The following is an 18728-nucleotide window of genomic DNA, read 5'->3' as shown; positions in this document are numbered from 1 at the left end:
ATATGTGATGCCCTGGCAAAACCAGGTAGTCACAGTTAGGCCCCCGCATTACACCTTTTCCTCATTAGGAAACACACAGCCAACCATTAAACCCTGGTCACCCACCTTAGGGACAGTTAGACTCACTAGTGGGCGTGGCCAGGTGGTTGGTGCATGCCCACCCAGGGGTTTAGACTGCCCGGGGCGGGAAAAGTAGTTAGTTGGTCTGAGAGTTGAGTAGTGGAGGTCAAGCCTATGTGTCAGGCCTGAAGCAAACTGACAGGCACCAGGGTAGGAGCCCTGGTGCCACTGGCTAGGAGGCAGACTGTGGTCTCCGTCGACAGGAGATGGGAAGACGGCTCGGTGGAACCGAGGTGTACCGGGCCAGGGTTGGAGCCCGACGGTACCGACACGGGGAACCGACCCGGAAACCGTAGTACAAAGGGGGGGGACACTGAAGCCAGGAACCAGAGCCTACTGGAACTGGTTAAATAACTGATTGAGGCCAGGACTAGAGGTCCTGTCCCACCCAAAGTCCCTCATAGAAGACAACAGCCCATCGATTAGGGATAAGAGGTCACCGCCAAGGCCCATAGATCCCACGGGCCAGTGTCTGCGGGCACGGCTCCTTAGGCCACATCCAGCCGGGAGCGGACTCCTATGTTTCATACAGGGAAGTCTTTTCTACCAAAGCAGTGCAGGAAAAGGATAGAGACCACCAGCCGGGTGGGAGATCCCGAACGCAACCGGCCACGGCACCGGCCACTACCACCTTGGTTTACCAGAGACTTGTGTGTTTTCCTAACAGTGAGTACACCAGCACCCTCTGCGATCATCATTTCCCCTGCACCAGAGCCATCGGGTCCCGGGGCCACCATCCCTGCCCATGGAGGGATTAACAACTTGCTGTACAACATCTCCCCCGGGTGCCCCGTAACAGCAGCGGTGGTGTCCCACCTCACCACACACCGTGGGTGGCGTCACAAACTTAATATGGCCCAGCCCATACATATACGTCCCCCCATTTTATTCGGCGTGTCCGCGAGACCCCCGGGTCCGGAGACCCTCAAGCCACCACCCCTGAAGGTCCGGATCCGAGCAGCGGCGGCTGCTGGCACGGGGGCGGCACATATACACAGTATATATATTTACATGAACAAAGTCCTGTTAAAAAAAAAAATCATATACACATAGAATATTAATTTTTGGTTATCTAAAGGACATTTTAACCCTTAAAATGATATACATTGTGTTAATATTCTTTTTTTACCAATGCTGTAAGGCTCCTTGTATGACCATGGCGCTTTGGTTTTGCCTTTTTCTTGTGGATAATGGCTTCATCCAACGTAATAGAAAACAATACAATTTAATAATTTGTACACCTTTTCAGATTATATTATAAATTAGACAGAACTTATCAAAACTGACTCTTTTTAACCTTCGTCCGGCTGAATAGGTACAATTGTAACTATTCCGTTTTAAAATTGCAATAACTTTTTTTCGAAAAGCCGTAGAGGGCTGAAATTTCGTGACATCTCTGCAGTTTTGGTCCAGAATATATTGGCCAAATTTCAATAAAATATCTCCACCCCCTTCCGAGATAAGGGGTCGAGATATTTTTGCATTCATAACAAGCTGCATAGGTACAAATGTACACTCGTATATTTTGAATGAAGATAATGCAAGGAAAAAAGAATAACATTTTTTTTAATGATAATGCTATTTTATTATTATAAATAAGTAAAACAACTGTTCATTTACATTATAAAAGAAAATGTAAGAAACTTTTTATTGATTTTCTTGCAAGTAATGCATGTTGTCTTTGCTACCGAGTGTTCATCACAAATGGGTTTCACACAAACCACACAAGACTTTCTAGTCTTACATTGTTTTCGCCTCAGGTCTCGGCAGACATTGCAACTACCAACAACAGGGGAGGGTCCACGACTACCATGAGGTATTTGAGGGCCAGCTGCTGCTTGCGATCCTACCAGAAAGCATCGTCCAAGCACCATTTCTACTGCACCTCGAAGAAAATGGTTTCTCATCATCATTCGGTTTGTACTACGATCTTCAATTGCAGGCATGCACAGCTGATTTGCAAGATCTTTCAGGAACTTTCTTCGTTGATCCTTTGTCCTGAAGCTTGGATTGTGTTCTCTGTAGATGATGTAGGATGCTAACCCAGTGACGTCAATCATATTGTAGAAACATGCTAGAGGCCAGCGTAATGTTCGTTGTTTCACAGTGTACTCTCCCAACATTTTATCCACAACATCAACTCCGCCTTTTATTTTGTTGTAGTATTTTATTCTCTGGCTTGGCTGCTAGTGTCTCTTCAACTTCTCCCGTCATGTGCATAGATGATAGAAGCACGACTGATTTGTTCTTTGGTACATATGAACAGACTTGTTGCATCATGATTGTAGGCAAAATTTGTCAAGTTTACAGGCCTTTCTTTGGCAGGCTGCATATTGATAGGTAGGAACCTTTTGTTTTTTCTCACTGTACCAACTAGTGTCATGTTCCAGGAGTTCAATACCTTAGCTAGTTGCATGGTTGTAAAGAAGTTATCGGTGGTGACATTTCTTCCAGAGCCTTTATACGAGCTCACTAGGTCCAATACTGTTCGTTCACCAATGTTTACTTGTCGAGGACCATCAGTTGGTTTCCCAGTGTATAGCTGACCTTGTAATGGGTAGGCGTTTCACGAGTCACAAGCCCAGAAAATCTTTATGCCATATTTAGCTGGTTTTCAAGGGATATACTGGGTAAATTTAGTACTGCCTCTAAATGGAAATAGTTGCTCGTCGACGGTGATACAATTATATTGTTTCTTGGCTCTCTTCAGATTTCTGTTCAGCATTGTCCAGATGTCCCGTATTGGTGCAGCTTTATCTTTTTGCACACGTTCTGCACGTGTATTTTTGTTGTCAAATCTGATAAATCTGAGTATCATCTTGAAGCGGTCACGAGACATGGCTGCACGTATAAGAGGCAGAGCAGCAACATTCCATATTTCCTCCAGATTCTCTTTGTTGTCTCTGTGCACTCCGGCAGCAATCAGTATGCCCAAAAATGCATGGAGTTCAGTTTCAGTAAAATGCTTGAATGTTTTTTGTGGTGGCCGTTCAGAAGAATCAGGAAAACGTTGTACCAGTTCGTTGTTGTAAGTATTACAAACTCTCTTGGCCTTTCGATTCGTTTCTCGTAATATGATGTCACTCATCTCCGGAGTCATTATTTACTTGAATAGCTCTTTTGCTGTATACAGGTTGCTGATTGCTGCAGGGCCACCTCTTTGTCGTAGACCATTACGAGATTTTGTTTGTGCATAGTGGATCACTACACCATTGAGTTTTATCCTTAGCAGTCCAAATGTCGCCTGCACTTTGAGGCACAGACTCATCCTCAACACTTTTGTTTGAGTCGTATTCTTTTTCCTGCTCTATGACCATTTCTTGTTCAATGTCTGAATCTTCTTCAGTAACATCCACTTGTGGTACATAGTTTTCATCATCAGATGCAACATATGGTTCTTCCTCATGCTCAGAATCAGATTCTTCTAGCATTCGCCTTATTTCGTCAGACGTTAATCTGTAAATATGAAAAAATGAAAAATAAATAATTTTCCAAAATACTACACAATACTACATTATTGGCTTTTCACAAAATGATACTAACCTGCAAACACGTTTTCTTGGATTATGGCAGAAACTAGATCCAGCATCACTATCACTCATGATGACTTGGTAGATGAATTTTGGCTTCGTAATTTAGTTCAGTAACACGTGGCAAGTAGAATGAAACGCGATTCTAAAGTGCAGATAAAAAAGTAAATTATTTCTAGTGATAATTATTTATAAATGTCATTTATATATTATGTAAACCATATACGGTTTCAGAATTTTCATTCCATCTTTGACTGTTTTTTCGACCAATAGGAAAATTGTAACAGAGCCACCATCTTTATTTTGTGCTGAATATAAGTAAAACATCGTAAAACAATATGTAGATACTAATTATTATCCATTTTTCGTATAAAAATCATACCTATAGTGATAAGTTTCATACAAAATATATGTAAGCCAAGTCCAGGCTCAAAGACAATTTCTGACTGTTCTGTCCCCACATAAGGCGAATGAAGGTATAACCGGCTGTTAGATGCTGTGAGACTTTCCTATCTTCATATCCAAGAAATTGAAGACTTCACAAGCCTAGAAATGTGTGCGCTCACAGCAATGAGATGAACAGCAAAATGGCTACTGAGAGGAGGGAGGCAGGAAGAGAAGTAGAAGCCACTCCCAGTTTGAATCAACTTAATTGATAGCAACATAAGTGAGCAGTAACAACACTGGCCAATAGATATCAGCATAACATTTGTAGCTGAATGAACTTTAGTTTCTGAAACCAAGTAAAGGAGAAAGTATTCCCACAGTGGAGGTATATATGAAGGTACAATTGTACCTCTGCAGCCTGTTAACGTTGTAAAATTATGCAGCCTGACGAAGGTTAAAGTTCAATATTATCAAGGACTTTTTTTACATATATATATATATATATATGTGGCGCCCCTGACCCGGTCAGGCACCACAGAGTATTGCACCCATGCGGGAGCAATGCTTCCAGGTAATCTCCAAAGGCCAGGATGAGGTGCACACACAAACATATAGTGATCAGGCCTCCCACATCACCAGAGGGGACCCTTGAGTAGCCAGAAGGAGTTAACTTTCAATTCCCAGCTGGGGGTGTGTTCAGGGGCTGGTTGCTAGGAAGCAGGGCAGAGAGAGAGAGGAAGAGGAGAGTCTGGAGGAAGAAGTTGAAGTGTGAGGAAGCAGGGCAGAGGAGCTCTAGAGTGTGAGACAGGTCCTGAGGAGTGCAGTAGCTGAAAGCGGGGGAGAAAGGAGTACCGTGGGTCGGCCTGAAAATCATCCAGAGAGAAGGGTGGCTGAGTACGGAGATCCCGGTATCCGAGCACACAAGGGGAACTAGGTCCCCAGTACAGGCAGCAGATCATCCAGAGCTGCTTAACCTACAGGTGGGGGGGGGGTACTTCATGCCCTCACCACGACTACACAGAGCTTGAGCCAAGCAGCAATCACCAGGCCCATAAGGGGACAGGGCCAGAAGCCATCCCACCAAGGCCACGCTGCCGGCAGACGAGCCAGAGAGAGGGGAGCAGGGTGGTAACAGCTTCCCTGGAGGGGTCCTACCACGCTTCAAGCAAAGGATCCTCCTAAAACAGAAAGAGTGCAAGGAAGGCGAGTGGACAGCTACCCTCAGAACGGCCTCCTGGAATTCCTGGTTCAACCTGGTTATCACAGTGTCGCCCGGGCATCTCACCGTGACCTCCAAACAGTGAGTAAACACGTTGAAAGACTTCTTGGACTGTGTTTGAGTCATTCTGCGACCTGTGGTCCCACACACATACACCGGGGCCTGGGGCTTGCCTCACTCTCAGGGGGCTAATATACTGACTGCACCCACCATCAGCCCCAGGCATCCCTTAATCTGCAGTGGCGGTCCCCGCTGACCGCAATACTGAGAGTGGCGTCATGACAATCCTAAAATAAGGTTCCCTACCTGTGACCAGACTGTTCCATCCACGTGGAGTCCCTGAAGGTACTGCACCGACACATACTAGCGGGGCTTCACAACTTCTGGCGTCACGAACAGGATAAGGACTAGACCTGTTCAGACAGGTGACCGTGTGCCTCAGAGGTCCGACCGCAAAAATTGAACCGCCGCCATATTGCCATCTTCAAAAGCGCGCGCTGCAGCCCGCGCGAGGGAGAAGAGCACCGCCCACGAAGAGGTGTGGCCGCCCCAGAATCCCCACAATTCAGAGAGCGTTCTGATCCCGGAAGTGGAAAGGGGGCGCGGAGATTTTTGAAGAAAAATGGACGCTGCAGGAGGTAATGCCCCTGGTCAGGGCGACGCAGCCCAAGCGATGCCAGCCCCCGTCGCGCTGGACGCAGCAGCGCCTGGTGCCGGTGCCGCGGTCGCAGCCGCGCCGGCTGAAATCTCCCCCATAATGCCAGTTTCCTTGCTGTATGTCCCAGGAGCGCAATGGCTGCCCCAATACGCCGGTAAAATAGACACGCTGACCGGGTTTAAGAAGAAGATCAGCACCCTGCTAGACATGCACGCGATGACTGGTAAGCAGAGGGCCGCTGTGGTGCTGGGACAATTGACTGAGGCAGCAGAATTGGAAGCTGAGTCCTGGACCAATGATGACCGGAGCTCTGTTGAGACCATCTTTGCCAAACTAGCAGCTGCTTTTGAACACCGCACCGAGGGAGAGCTGAGGACGGACTTCTATAACTGCCGGCAGAAGCCCCAAGATAGCATAAGAGCCTATGCCCTCAGGCTGCAGGCTGCACTGCGGGTTCTCAAGCTGGTGGACCCTGTCAGTGATCAGGAAGGAAACCGGATGATGAAGGAACAATTCTTGCGGGGCCTGCGTTCTCCTGAGGATGGGAAGCAGATGAAGCTGTGGTCCCTGGAACACCCTGACGTGGACTTTGCCATTCTGAAAGACAGGGCAGTGAAAGCACTCCAACCTCCTGTGGACACAGACCCCGTCGCACCAGCATGGCCTGCCAGTTCCACGGCTGCAGGAGCGGAATCCTCCTCACAGGCCCTGGTAACTGCAAAAGGACTCAACACGCCAGCAGAGACCATAAATACACTATCCTCCCAGGTGCAACAGCTCACTAAGGACGTCGCACAAATCCTGAAAGCAATGCAGTTGCCCTCAGAGACCAAAGTCCCTCATCGGATCCTGCTAGCTGACAACCCAGAGGACGTCCCTTGGATGCGGAGGAGAAGAGGTCCCCCAACCCGAGGCAGGAGCAGTGATCGCTATGACTCATCTGGACAACCCATCTGTCGTCGTTGCCAGGAGGCAGGACACTATGCAAGGGCCTGTCCTTTAAACGAGCCAAACCTGGGGCCGGGGGCCAGTCCTCAGGATTAAGAAGATCAGGCCCAAGTCGCTGCTGTGATCAGTACGTGGGTGGACGTCCTGTCCTGTCCATCGTCCTGGACGGGATCCCTACCCCGGCGTTATTGGACACCGGCTCTCAGGTAACCACGATCCCGTATGTCCTGTATCGTAGGTTTTGGTCGGACGACGATCTCCGACCACCGGACCCCTCCCTCACCATCTATGCTGCCAACGGACAACCTATAGACCAGATCGGGGTCAAAGAGGTAACCATAAAGGTGGGAAGGCAGGAAATGAAGGGACAAGGACTGATTGTTGTGGACACTGATATTAGAGAAAGGAACCCGCAAATGATTTTAGGCACTAATGTCATAGAAAATTGCCTAGGGGAAGTGTTGTTGTTGCTTCACCAGATTGTTGAAGGTGCTGAGGGCAGGTCGCAAAGAGCCTTCCAAAAGGAGATCCGAATCATTCTGAGGAAGCAACAGGTAAAACAGACTGGCGGTGAGATTGGTAGTGTACGGGTGATGGATGCTAACCCCATTGTGATACCCCCACGGAGTGAAATGATGATGTGGTGTAGAGCAGCGGTAGGTCTCAGAGGACAAGATTACCAGGCTGTACTAGAGCCCACTCATTCAGACCACTGGCCCACGATTCTGACAGCCAGGGGGGTAGTTGATGTACACAAGGGACGAGTGCCTGTACGAGTGTTGAACTGTGGGGAGGAGGAAGCCAGACTACCAAGGTACGCTACCATAGCCAAACTGTTTACATGCTCAAATGACGCCATAACACCTGTAGGTCCCCTGACACAAGCTGACTCAACAGAGGATGAGACCTCCCAAAAGCAGTTAGAGGACTGGTGCCAGAAACTACACGTGGGGACTGACTCTACACCCGTCTACCAGAAACATGGGGTTTACAGGGTCGTGCAGGAATACGAGCAGGTCTTTAGTAAGAACCCACTAGACTTTGGTAGGATCAAAGGGGTGCAACATCACATACCCACAGGCAGTCATCCTCCCATTAAGGAAAGACATAGGCCTATTCCACCAGCCCATTACCAGCGCACAAAGGACATGCTGAAGGACATGAAGGAGGCAGGAGTCATAAGGGACAGTTGCAGCCCCTGGGCAGCTCCCCTAGTCCTGGTGAGGAAGAAGGATGGCACGATGAGGATGTGTGTGGATTACAGACGGATAAATCAGATAACACACAAGGATGCCTACCCTTTGCCAAGGATAGAGGAATCCCTCGCTGCCTTAAAAACCTCCAACTACTTTTCTACCCTAGATCTTACTAGTGGCTACTGGCAAGTATCTGTAGCAGAAGAAGATCGGGAGAAGACGGCCTTCACCACCCCAATGGGCCTCTGTGAGTTCAACAGCATGCCATTTGGACTCTGCAATGCCCCCGGGACCTTCCAGAGGCTTATGGAATGCTGCCTAGGGCACCTCAACTTTGAAACCGTCCTGCTCTACCTGGATGATGTCATCGTGTACTCCAAGACCTACGAGGACCACCTGAAACACCTGGCTGAAGTCTTTGAAGCACTATCCCGATATGGAATGAAGCTGAAACCATCCAAGTGCCATTTACTGAAGCCAAAGGTCCAGTACCTAGGTCACGTGGTCAGTGCAGAAGGAGTAGCACCGGACCCAGAGAAGGTCACAGTCATCCAGGAATGGCCCACACCTACTACCGTCCGGGAGGTACGTCAGTTCCTTGGCTTGGTAGGCTACTACAGAAGGTTCATCAAGGGCTACACGAAAATGGCAGCGCCTTTGCAAGAGCTCCTGGTAGGCCACCCAAAGAAGAGAGGAAAGATCTCCGGCCCGCCATTTCACTGGGGAGAAGCAGAAGAACACTCCTTCAGACAAATGAAAGGGGCCTTGACGGGTGAAGAGATCCTAGCCTACCCTGACTACGGTCTGCCATTCGTACTGTACACAGATGCCAGTAATGTGGGACTGGGAGCAGTGCTTTCACAGGTGCAGGGAGGCAAAGAGCGTGTGATTGCTTACGCCAGCAGGAAGCTCAGGCCTACTGAAAGAAACCCGGAGAATTATAGCTCATTCAAGCTAGAGTTCCTGGCCATGGTATGGGCTATCACAGAGCGGTTCAAGCACTACCTGGCAGCCACCAAATTCACTGTCTTCACGGACAACAACCCCCTGACCCACTTGGATACTGCTAAATTGGGTGCCATGGAGCAGCGTTGGGTAGCCCGACTGGCGAATTATGACTTTACTGTCAAGTATCGAGCTGGCCGCAAGAACGGCAACGCAGATGCTCTGTCCAGGATGCCTCACCTGGCAGACGAGGGTGAAGATGTAGATGATCTTGAAGAGATTGAGCTGCCAGCGTTCCATCGCCATGGAGCAAAACGGTGTCGGCAGTCGCGTGCCAACCGCCAAGAGGTGACCCTGAACCCACTACCTCACTACAACTGGAAGGAGACCCAGGAAAATGATCCAGCGGTAGGCTTGGTAAAGAAACTGATCAGCCAGCCGGGCGCCAGCCTTGACAAAGGAGCCCCACCTGAGGCACAGTACCTATGGAAGGAGAGGGGTCGATTATTCATCTATCAAGACAAACTTTACAGGAGCATCATTGACCCGAGGACGCATGAGAAGGTGTGGCAAGTGATTGTACCACAGAAGGATACGAGGATGGTGCTAGAAGCCTATCACAATGGTGCAGGCCACTTTGGTTGGAAGAAACTGGAGGCCCTACTTAAAGTAAGATTCTACTGGGTGGGCATGAGATCTGCCCTAGAGAAGTGGTGTCGAAACTGCGGGCCCTGCAATCTTAGAAGAAAAGACCAGCACAGCCAGAGAGCACCACTCCAGCCAATCCAAACTAAACGGCCCCTGGAGATCGTGGCCCTGGACCATGTAAAGTTGGCACCCAGCAGACAAGGCTACAACTACGCTCTCACTATGGTTGACCACTACTCCAGATTCCTGGTGGTAGTCCCAGTCAAGGACTTGACAGGTCAAACTGCAGCCAAAGCTTTCCAGACACACTTCTGTCGACCACATGGCTATCCAGATCAAGTGCTCACTGACCAAGGACCAGCCTTTGAAGCTGAAGTGTTTAAGGAGTTTTGTAACCTATACGGCTGCCAGAAGATCCGTACTACGCCTTACCATCCTCAGACCAATGGCATGTGTGAGAAGATGAACCACATCATTCTCGACCTTCTGAAGACTCTCCCACTAGAAGAACGAAGTCAGTGGCCGGAAAAACTGCCCGATCTAGTGGACATGTATAACAACATCCCTGTGAGTTCCACGAACTGCACACCGGCATACCTGATGAGGGCCAGACCAGGGAGATTGCCAGTAGATCTGGAAATGGGAGTTGAGACCCCTGAAGACCATCTACAAGGTGCTGATTGGGATTCCAACCGCCAAGCCCAATACAAGAAAGTACAAGAGTGTGTGGAGCGAAGCCTGACTCAGCAGCGTGAGAAACAAGAAAAGGCCTACAATCGAAAAGCACCTGCTGTTCCTTTGATGCCAGGAGATATAGTTCTCAAAAGAAAGAGAAGACGTCATAAACTTGACAATCACTGGGAAGAAGAACCCTATACTGTGTTACCATCGACGCTTAGCAATGAAAAGACATGCCTTATCAGCAAAGATGGAGGAAAAACAACAGCTGTCGTTTCTAGAGATCGCTTAAAGAAATGTCCTGAACAACTAAGAATCCCTGAAGAAATTCCCAACCCTTTGCCAGTTCAAGAACCAAAAGAAAAGATGATCCATACTGTACTTGGAGATTTTCCAGCAAGTTGGCCTCAATACAATGGAGCAGTAGTTATTCCGGTTATTACATTCCCTCAATCTAGAGAAGTAAGAGACCCAGAAGAACCTGTTCAGAACCTGGAAGAGCCAAATGTAGCTGAAGCAGAAGACCATGCACTGGCATCAATACCTAGCACACCCATTATTCACATTGAGACACATACATCGGGTGGGAGGACACAACCTCATACAGATGACAGTATAGTACTGCGTAGATCAACCCGCAGAAACTTTGGTCAGCTCCCATTACGCTATAGAGAAAGTACAGTTTAGTTCAAAGTGACGGTATGAAAGGTAATGTTTAACCTGTTTATAGTTAAGTAACGTTTAAGTGAAATGTGCCCACAAGGACTATTGTGAGACCTCTTTAAAATGTTTTCTTTACACTAGTTCACGTGCATTTTAAAAAAAAATGGACCACTGGTTATGAACTGGCTTTAACCACAAACTTTGCATTGTAAAAAGTTACCTCCTTGGTACCAACCACAGGGTCTGCCTGTTGAGGGGCATGGCTCTGCACCAACAAGGGGGCACGCCTGTTTATGGGGCCTGCCCTCCAACACTCGGAAGCGGGTACGCCTGTTTATGGGGCCTACCTTACACCACTCTCCTCAGGAGAGGAAGATTGGAGGAAAGGTCTGGGGAATGTGATGGCCCAGACCTGGTCACCAAAAGGACCGGCGACCTACCTCCTGGAGGTTTTTTGGGTGGGGTTCGGACATGTGGGTGGTTGGTGGTGGAATGGTACCTGGTATGTTTAAATGTAAATAATTGCCCCTGTGTGGGAAAAGTTTGTATTTACCTTTTCTCTTGTCTTTGCAGCCCGAGGACGTGCTGATGATAACTAAGGGGGAATGTGGCGCCCCTGACCCGGTCAGGCACCACAGAGTATTGCACCCATGCGGGAGCAATGCTTCCAGGTAATCTCCAAAGGCCAGGATGAGGTGCACACACAAACATATAGTGATCAGGCCTCCCACATCACCAGAGGGGACCCTTGAGTAGCCAGAAGGAGTTAACTTTCAATTCCCAGCTGGGGGTGTGTTCAGGGGCTGGTTGCTAGGAAGCAGGGCAGAGAGAGAGAGGAAGAGGAGAGTCTGGAGGAAGAAGTTGAAGTGTGAGGAAGCAGGGCAGAGGAGCTCTAGAGTGTGAGACAGGTCCTGAGGAGTGCAGTAGCTGAAAGCGGGGGAGAAAGGAGTACCGTGGGTCGGCCTGAAAATCATCCAGAGAGAAGGGTGGCTGAGTACGGAGATCCCGGTATCCGAGCACACAAGGGGAACTAGGTCCCCAGTACAGGCAGCAGATCATCCAGAGCTGCTTAACCTACAGGTGGGGGGGGTACTTCATGCCCTCACCACGACTACACAGAGCTTGAGCCAAGCAGCAATCACCAGGCCCATAAGGGGACAGGGCCAGAAGCCATCCCACCAAGGCCACGCTGCCGGCAGACGAGCCAGAGAGAGGGGAGCAGGGTGGTAACAGCTTCCCTGGAGGGGTCCTACCACGCTTCAAGCAAAGGATCCTCCTAAAACAGAAAGAGTGCAAGGAAGGCGAGTGGACAGCTACCCTCAGAACGGCCTCCTGGAATTCCTGGTTCAACCTGGTTATCACAGTGTCGCCCGGGCATCTCACCGTGACCTCCAAACAGTGAGTAAACACGTTGAAAGACTTCTTGGACTGTGTTTGAGTCATTCTGCGACCTGTGGTCCCACACACATACACCGGGGCCTGGGGCTTGCCTCACTCTCAGGGGGCTAATATACTGACTGCACCCACCATCAGCCCCAGGCATCCCTTAATCTGCAGTGGCGGTCCCCGCTGACCGCAATACTGAGAGTGGCGTCATGACAATCCTAAAATAAGGTTCCCTACCTGTGACCAGACTGTTCCATCCACGTGGAGTCCCTGAAGGTACTGCACCGACACATACTAGCGGGGCTTCACATATATATATATATATATATATATATATATATATATATATATATATAAAAAAAAGTCTGAAAAAAAAAAAAGATGATTTTCCAAAAGTATCTTCCTACTAAGCATGATTGGCAAATATTCTAAATAGCAAATTTGAAACAAGATAAAAAATGTTGAAGAGAAAGCAATAACTAATCACATAACTAAACTAATCAACTGCTACATCTAATAGCTTCATAACTAATTATAATTATTCACTGTTCCTTTTGTCATGGTTTTTTTTTATGTGGAGCACATATTGACGATGACTGGAATGGAATTAAAAAAATGATATACTGTATATGTAAATAAGTTTGAAAATAATTCTTATTAATTTAAAAAATGCGTTCATTCCCTGCTGCTAAATCTCTGTATTCAGAATGCGCATCATAAGATTCCTTAAAAAAAGTGATCCAAATTTGTATTTTTACTTAATAACTGTCTTTTTGGGCATATAGGTCATAGGAAGTTGAGTAAAATCATACCTTGATATCTGTGATATGATGTTTTGTTCCATAAAAATCCATGTTTTTTTTCTGATATGTAAATCAACCATCTTGCACTACAGGCCGGACACAAATCTGCCTGGGAATTTGACTCTAGAGATAATTGTCTTGACGATGACTGGAATGGAATTAAAAAAATGATATACTGTATATGTAAATAAGTTTGAAAATAATTCTTATTAATTTAAAAAATGCGTTCATTCCCTGCTGCTAAATCTCTGTATTCAGAATGCGCATCATAAGATTCCTTAAAAAAAGTGATCCAAATTTGTATTTTTACTTAATAACTGTCTTTTTGGGCATATAGGTCATAGGAAGTTGAGTAAAATCATACCTTGATATCTGTGATATGATGTTTTGTTCCATAAAAATCCATGTTTTTTTTCTGATATGTAAATCAACTATCTTGCACTACAGGCCGGACACAAATCTGCCTGGGAATTTGACTCTAGAGATAATTGTACATGTAAGAGGGTGTTATTAAAGAAAAATCTGTTTACAGGTTTTTCTACTGTAATCTGTAGACAGCATGCTGAAGGGGTTAACACATAGATCTCAGTTATGTCTCTTTTTATCCCACTGAGTGCTGTTATTTACCTGCAATATTTGTTCTGGCTTCAGGAGATTATCATTGCTGGACTAAATCAGCTAGTGCAGTAGTGTAGCTAGCGAGGTGGGGGGGGGGGCAGAGGGTACGGTCTCCCCGGGCCCCGTGCTCAAAGGGGGCCCACTCGGAGCTACAATACAGCTAACTATATCAGTGACACTGCATCTTTAAATATATCGGCTTGGCCACGTCATGAGGTTTAGGTCCTATCATACAGCAGCGCACTGCTGTTCTTCCAGGACCTGTGCCGGCTCCGCCTCTCTCTTCCTCTGCTGCACACGGAGGTCTGGGCTGATGGTAAGACGCAGAGAGGATCTAAGATTGTGTGCAGTGAGGAAGGGATGTAAGTTACTGTGGTGACAGGTGGCACAGTGTTCATTACTGTGCAGTTTTTGGGCCCGATACCATGAGTTGATATGTGTAGGGGAGGGGGATATTACACTGCAGTGTAGGGGCCCGATAACATGTATACAATGAGGGGATGTGTGTGGGGGAGGGGGCTATTACACTGCAATGTGGGGGCCCGATACCATGTATGTAATGAGGGGATGTGTGTGGGGGAGGGGGCTATTACACTGCAATGTGGGGGCCTGATACCATATATGTAATGAGGGGATGTGTGTGGGGGAGGGGCTAATACACTGCAAGGTGGGGGCCTGATACCATGTACGTAATGAGGTGATGTGTGTGGGGGGGGGGGCTATTACACTGCAATATGGGGGCCCGATACCATGTATGTAATGAGGTAATGTGTGTGTGGGGGGCTATTATACTGCAATGTGGGGGCCTGATACCATGTATGTAATGAGGGGATGTGTGTGGGGAAGGGGGCTATTACACTGCAGTGTGGGGGCCTGATGCCATGTATGTAATGAGGGGATGTGTGTGGGGGAGGGGACTATTACACTGCAATGTGGGAGCCCGGTACAATGTATGTAATGAGGGGATGTGTGTGGGGGAGGGGGGCTATTACCCTGCAATGTGGGGGCCCAATACCATGTATGTAATGAGAGGATGTGTGTGGGGGAGGGGGGCTCTTTCACTGCAGTGTGGGGGCCCGATACCATACATACAATGAGGTTATGTGTGTGGGGGAGGGGGCTATTACACTGCAATGTGGGGGACCGATACCATGTATGTAATGAGGGGATGTGTGTGGGGAAGGGGGCTATTACACTGCAATGTGGGGGCACGATACCATGTATGTAATGAGGTGATGCGTGTGAGGGAGGGGGCTATTACAATGCAATGTGGGAGCCCGATACCATGTATGTAATGAGGGGATGTGTGTGAGGGAGGGGGCTATTATACTGCAATGTGGGGGCACGATACCATGTATGTAATGAGGTGATGCGTGTGAGGGAGGGGGCTATTACAATGCAATGTGGGAGCCCGATACCATGTATGTAATGAGGGGATGTGTGTGGGGGAGGGGGCTAATACACTGCAATGTGGGGGCCCGGTACCATGAATGTAATCAGGGGATGTGTGAGGGGGAGCGGGCTATTATACTGCAATGTGGGGGCCTGATACCATGTATGTAATGAGGGGATGTGTGTGGGGGAGGGGCTAATACACTGCAAGGTGGGGGCCTGATACCATGTACGTAATGAGGTGATGTGTGTGGGGGAGGGGGCTATTACACTGCAATATGGGGGCCCGATACCATGTATGTAATGAGGTGATGTGTGTGGGGGGGGCTATTATACTGCAATGTGGGGGCCTGATACCATGTATGTAATGAGGGGATGTGTGTGGGGAAGGGGGCTATTACACTGCAGTGTGGGGGCCTGATGCCATGTATGTAATGAGGGGATGTGTGTGAGGGAGGGGGCTATTATACTGCAATGTGGGGGCACGATACCATGTATGTAATGAGGTGATGCATGTGAGGGAGGGGGCTATTACACTGCAATGTGGGAACCCGATACCATGTATGTAATGAGGGGATGTGTGTGGGGGAGGGGGCTAATACACTGCAATGTGGGGGCCCGGTACCATGAATGTAATCAGGGGATGTGTGGGGGGGAGAGGGCTATTATACTGCAATGTGGGGGCCCGATACCATGTATGTAATGAGGGGATGTGTGTGGGGGAGGGGGCTATTACACTGCAATGTGGGAGCCCGGTACAATGTATGTAATGAGGGGATGTGTGTGGGGGAGGAGGGCTATTACCCTGCAATGTGGGGGGCCAATACCATGTATGTAATGAGAGGATGTGTGTGGGGGAGGGGGGCTCTTTCACTGCAGTGTGGGGGCCCGATACCATACATACAATGAGGTTATGTGTGTGGGGGAGGGGGCTATTACACTGCAATGTGGGGGACCGATACCATGTATGTAATGAGGTAATGTGTGTGGGGGGGGGCTATTATACTGCAATGTGGGGGCCTGATACCATGTATGTAATGAGGGGATGTGTGTGGGGAAGGGGGCTATTACACTGCAGTGTGGGGGCCTGATGCCATGTATGTAATGAGGGGATGTGTGTGAGGGAGGGGGCTATTATACTGCAATGTGGGGGCACGATACCATGTATGTAATGAGGTTATGCGTGTGAGGGAGGGGGATTTTACACTGCAATGTGGGAGCCCGATACCATGTATGTAATGAGGGGATGTGTGTGGGGGAGGGGGCTAATACACTGCAATGTGGGGGCCCGGTACCATGAATGTAATCAGGGGATGTGTGAGGGGGAGGGGGCTATTATACTGTAATGTGGGGGCCTGATACCATGTATGTAATGAGGGGATGTGTGTGGGGGAGGGGCTAATACACTGCAAGGTGGGGGCCTGATACCATGTACGTAATGAGGTGATGTGTGTGGGGGAGGGGGCTATTACACTGCAATATGGGGGCCCGATACCATGTATGTAATGAGGGGATGTGTGTGGGGGGGCTATTATACTGCAATGTGGGGGCCTGATACCATGTATGTAATTAGGGGATGTGTGTGGGGAAGGGGGCTATTACACTGCAGTGTGGGGGCCTGATGCCATGTATGTAATGAGGGGATGTGTGTGAGGGAGGGGGCTATTATACTGCAATGTGGGGGCACGATACCATGTATGTAATGAGGTGATGCGTGTGAGGGAGGGGGCTATTACACTGCAATGTGTGAACCCGATACCATGTATGTAATGAGGGGATGTGTGTGGGGGAGGGGGCTAATACACTGCAATGTGGGGGCCCGGTACCATGAATGTAATCAGGGGATGTGTGGGGGGGAGGGGGCTATTATACTGCAATGTGGGGGCCCGATACCATGTATGTAATGAGGGGATGTGTGTGGGGGAGGGGGCTATTACACTGCAATGTGGGAGCCCGGTACAATGTATGTAATGAGGGGATGTGTGTGGGGGAGGGAGGCTATTACACTGCAATGTGGAGGCCCAATACCATGTATGTAATGAGAGGATGTGTGTGGGGGAGGGGGGCCCTTTCACTGCAATGTGAGGGCCCGATACCATACATACAATGAGGTTATGTGTGTGGGGGAGGGGGCTATTACACTGCAATGTGGGGGACCGATACCATGTATGTAATGAGGTGATGTGTGTGAGGGAGGGGGCTATTACACTGCAATGTGGAGACCTGATACAATGTATGTAATGAGGGACGTGTGTGGGGGAGGGGGCTATTACACTGCAATGTGGGGGCCTGATACCATATGTGTAATCAGGGGATGTGTGTGAGGGAGGGGGCTATTACACAGCAATGTGGGAGCCCGGTACCATGTATGTAATGAGAGGATGTGTGTGGTGGAGGGGGCTATTACACTGCAATGTGGAGACCTGTCATGTATGTAATGAGGGATGTGTATGGGGGAGGGGGGCTATTACACTGCAATGTGGGGGTCCGATACCATGTATACAATGAGGTTATGTGTGTGGGGGAGGGGGCTATTATGCTGCAATGTGGGGGACCGATACCATGTATGTAATGAGGGGATGTGTGTGGGGGAGGGGGCTATTACACTGCAGTGTGGGGGGGCCCGATACCATGTATGTAATGAGGGGATGTCTGTGGGAGAAGGGGCTATTACACTGTGCAGTGTGGGTGCCTGATAACATGTATGTAATGAGTGGATGTGTGTGGGAGAGGGGGCTATTACACCATGCAGAGTGGGTGCCCGATACCAAATATGTAATATGGTGATGTGTGTGGGGGAGGGGGGCTATTATACTGTGCAGTGTGGAGGCCTGATAACATGATGTATATATTGATATACATTACTGGAGGAGCATGTAATTCCTTGAGATTTGTGCTTGAAAAGGGCTGACTAAGCACTTCCATCACATGATGGGTCACAGATTTGTTGATATTGCCAAGCTCCCTGAAAGACAATGTAATGTATACTAAAAAATCTGTTGAAACATATTGCATTATGTTACAATTAGAAATGAGCGAACCAGCCGCGGTTCGGCTCGAGCTCGGTTCGCTGAACCGAAGTCCTGTTCGAGTTCGGTTCGGCGAACGTTCGACGAACCGAACTCGAACCAATAGGAAATAATGCTAGGCAATCACAAACACATAAAAACGCATTATAAATGTACACATACAGTTAATAAACATTGCAATAACACTTACCGGTGCCTGCGATGCGTCCTGCACTCTGTCTCCTGTCACTATTCCTTCCGATGATCGCTGCGTCCTCCCGATAACCAGCACTGACAGGACCTTCTGTGACGTCGTCAAAATCGCCATGTGACCAGTCACGTGGCTATTATCTCATTGGCTACAGACTGGTCACATGGCTTTGACGTCATGTCCTGTCCTAGGTCCTGTCATTGCACTCTCCGGTACACGGTGCACATTTGTGTATCGCCGTGTACCGGCGACATGCTCTAGCACACGGTCGACTTCCCGTTCCGTTAGGGACCGGCTGACACAGCCGGTCATTAACGG

Source organism: Anomaloglossus baeobatrachus, chromosome 4 (assembly GCF_048569485.1).
Source record: "Anomaloglossus baeobatrachus isolate aAnoBae1 chromosome 4, aAnoBae1.hap1, whole genome shotgun sequence".
NCBI classification, from domain to species: Eukaryota; Metazoa; Chordata; class Amphibia; order Anura; family Aromobatidae; genus Anomaloglossus; species Anomaloglossus baeobatrachus.
Note: the sequence above shows the minus strand (reverse complement) of the source record.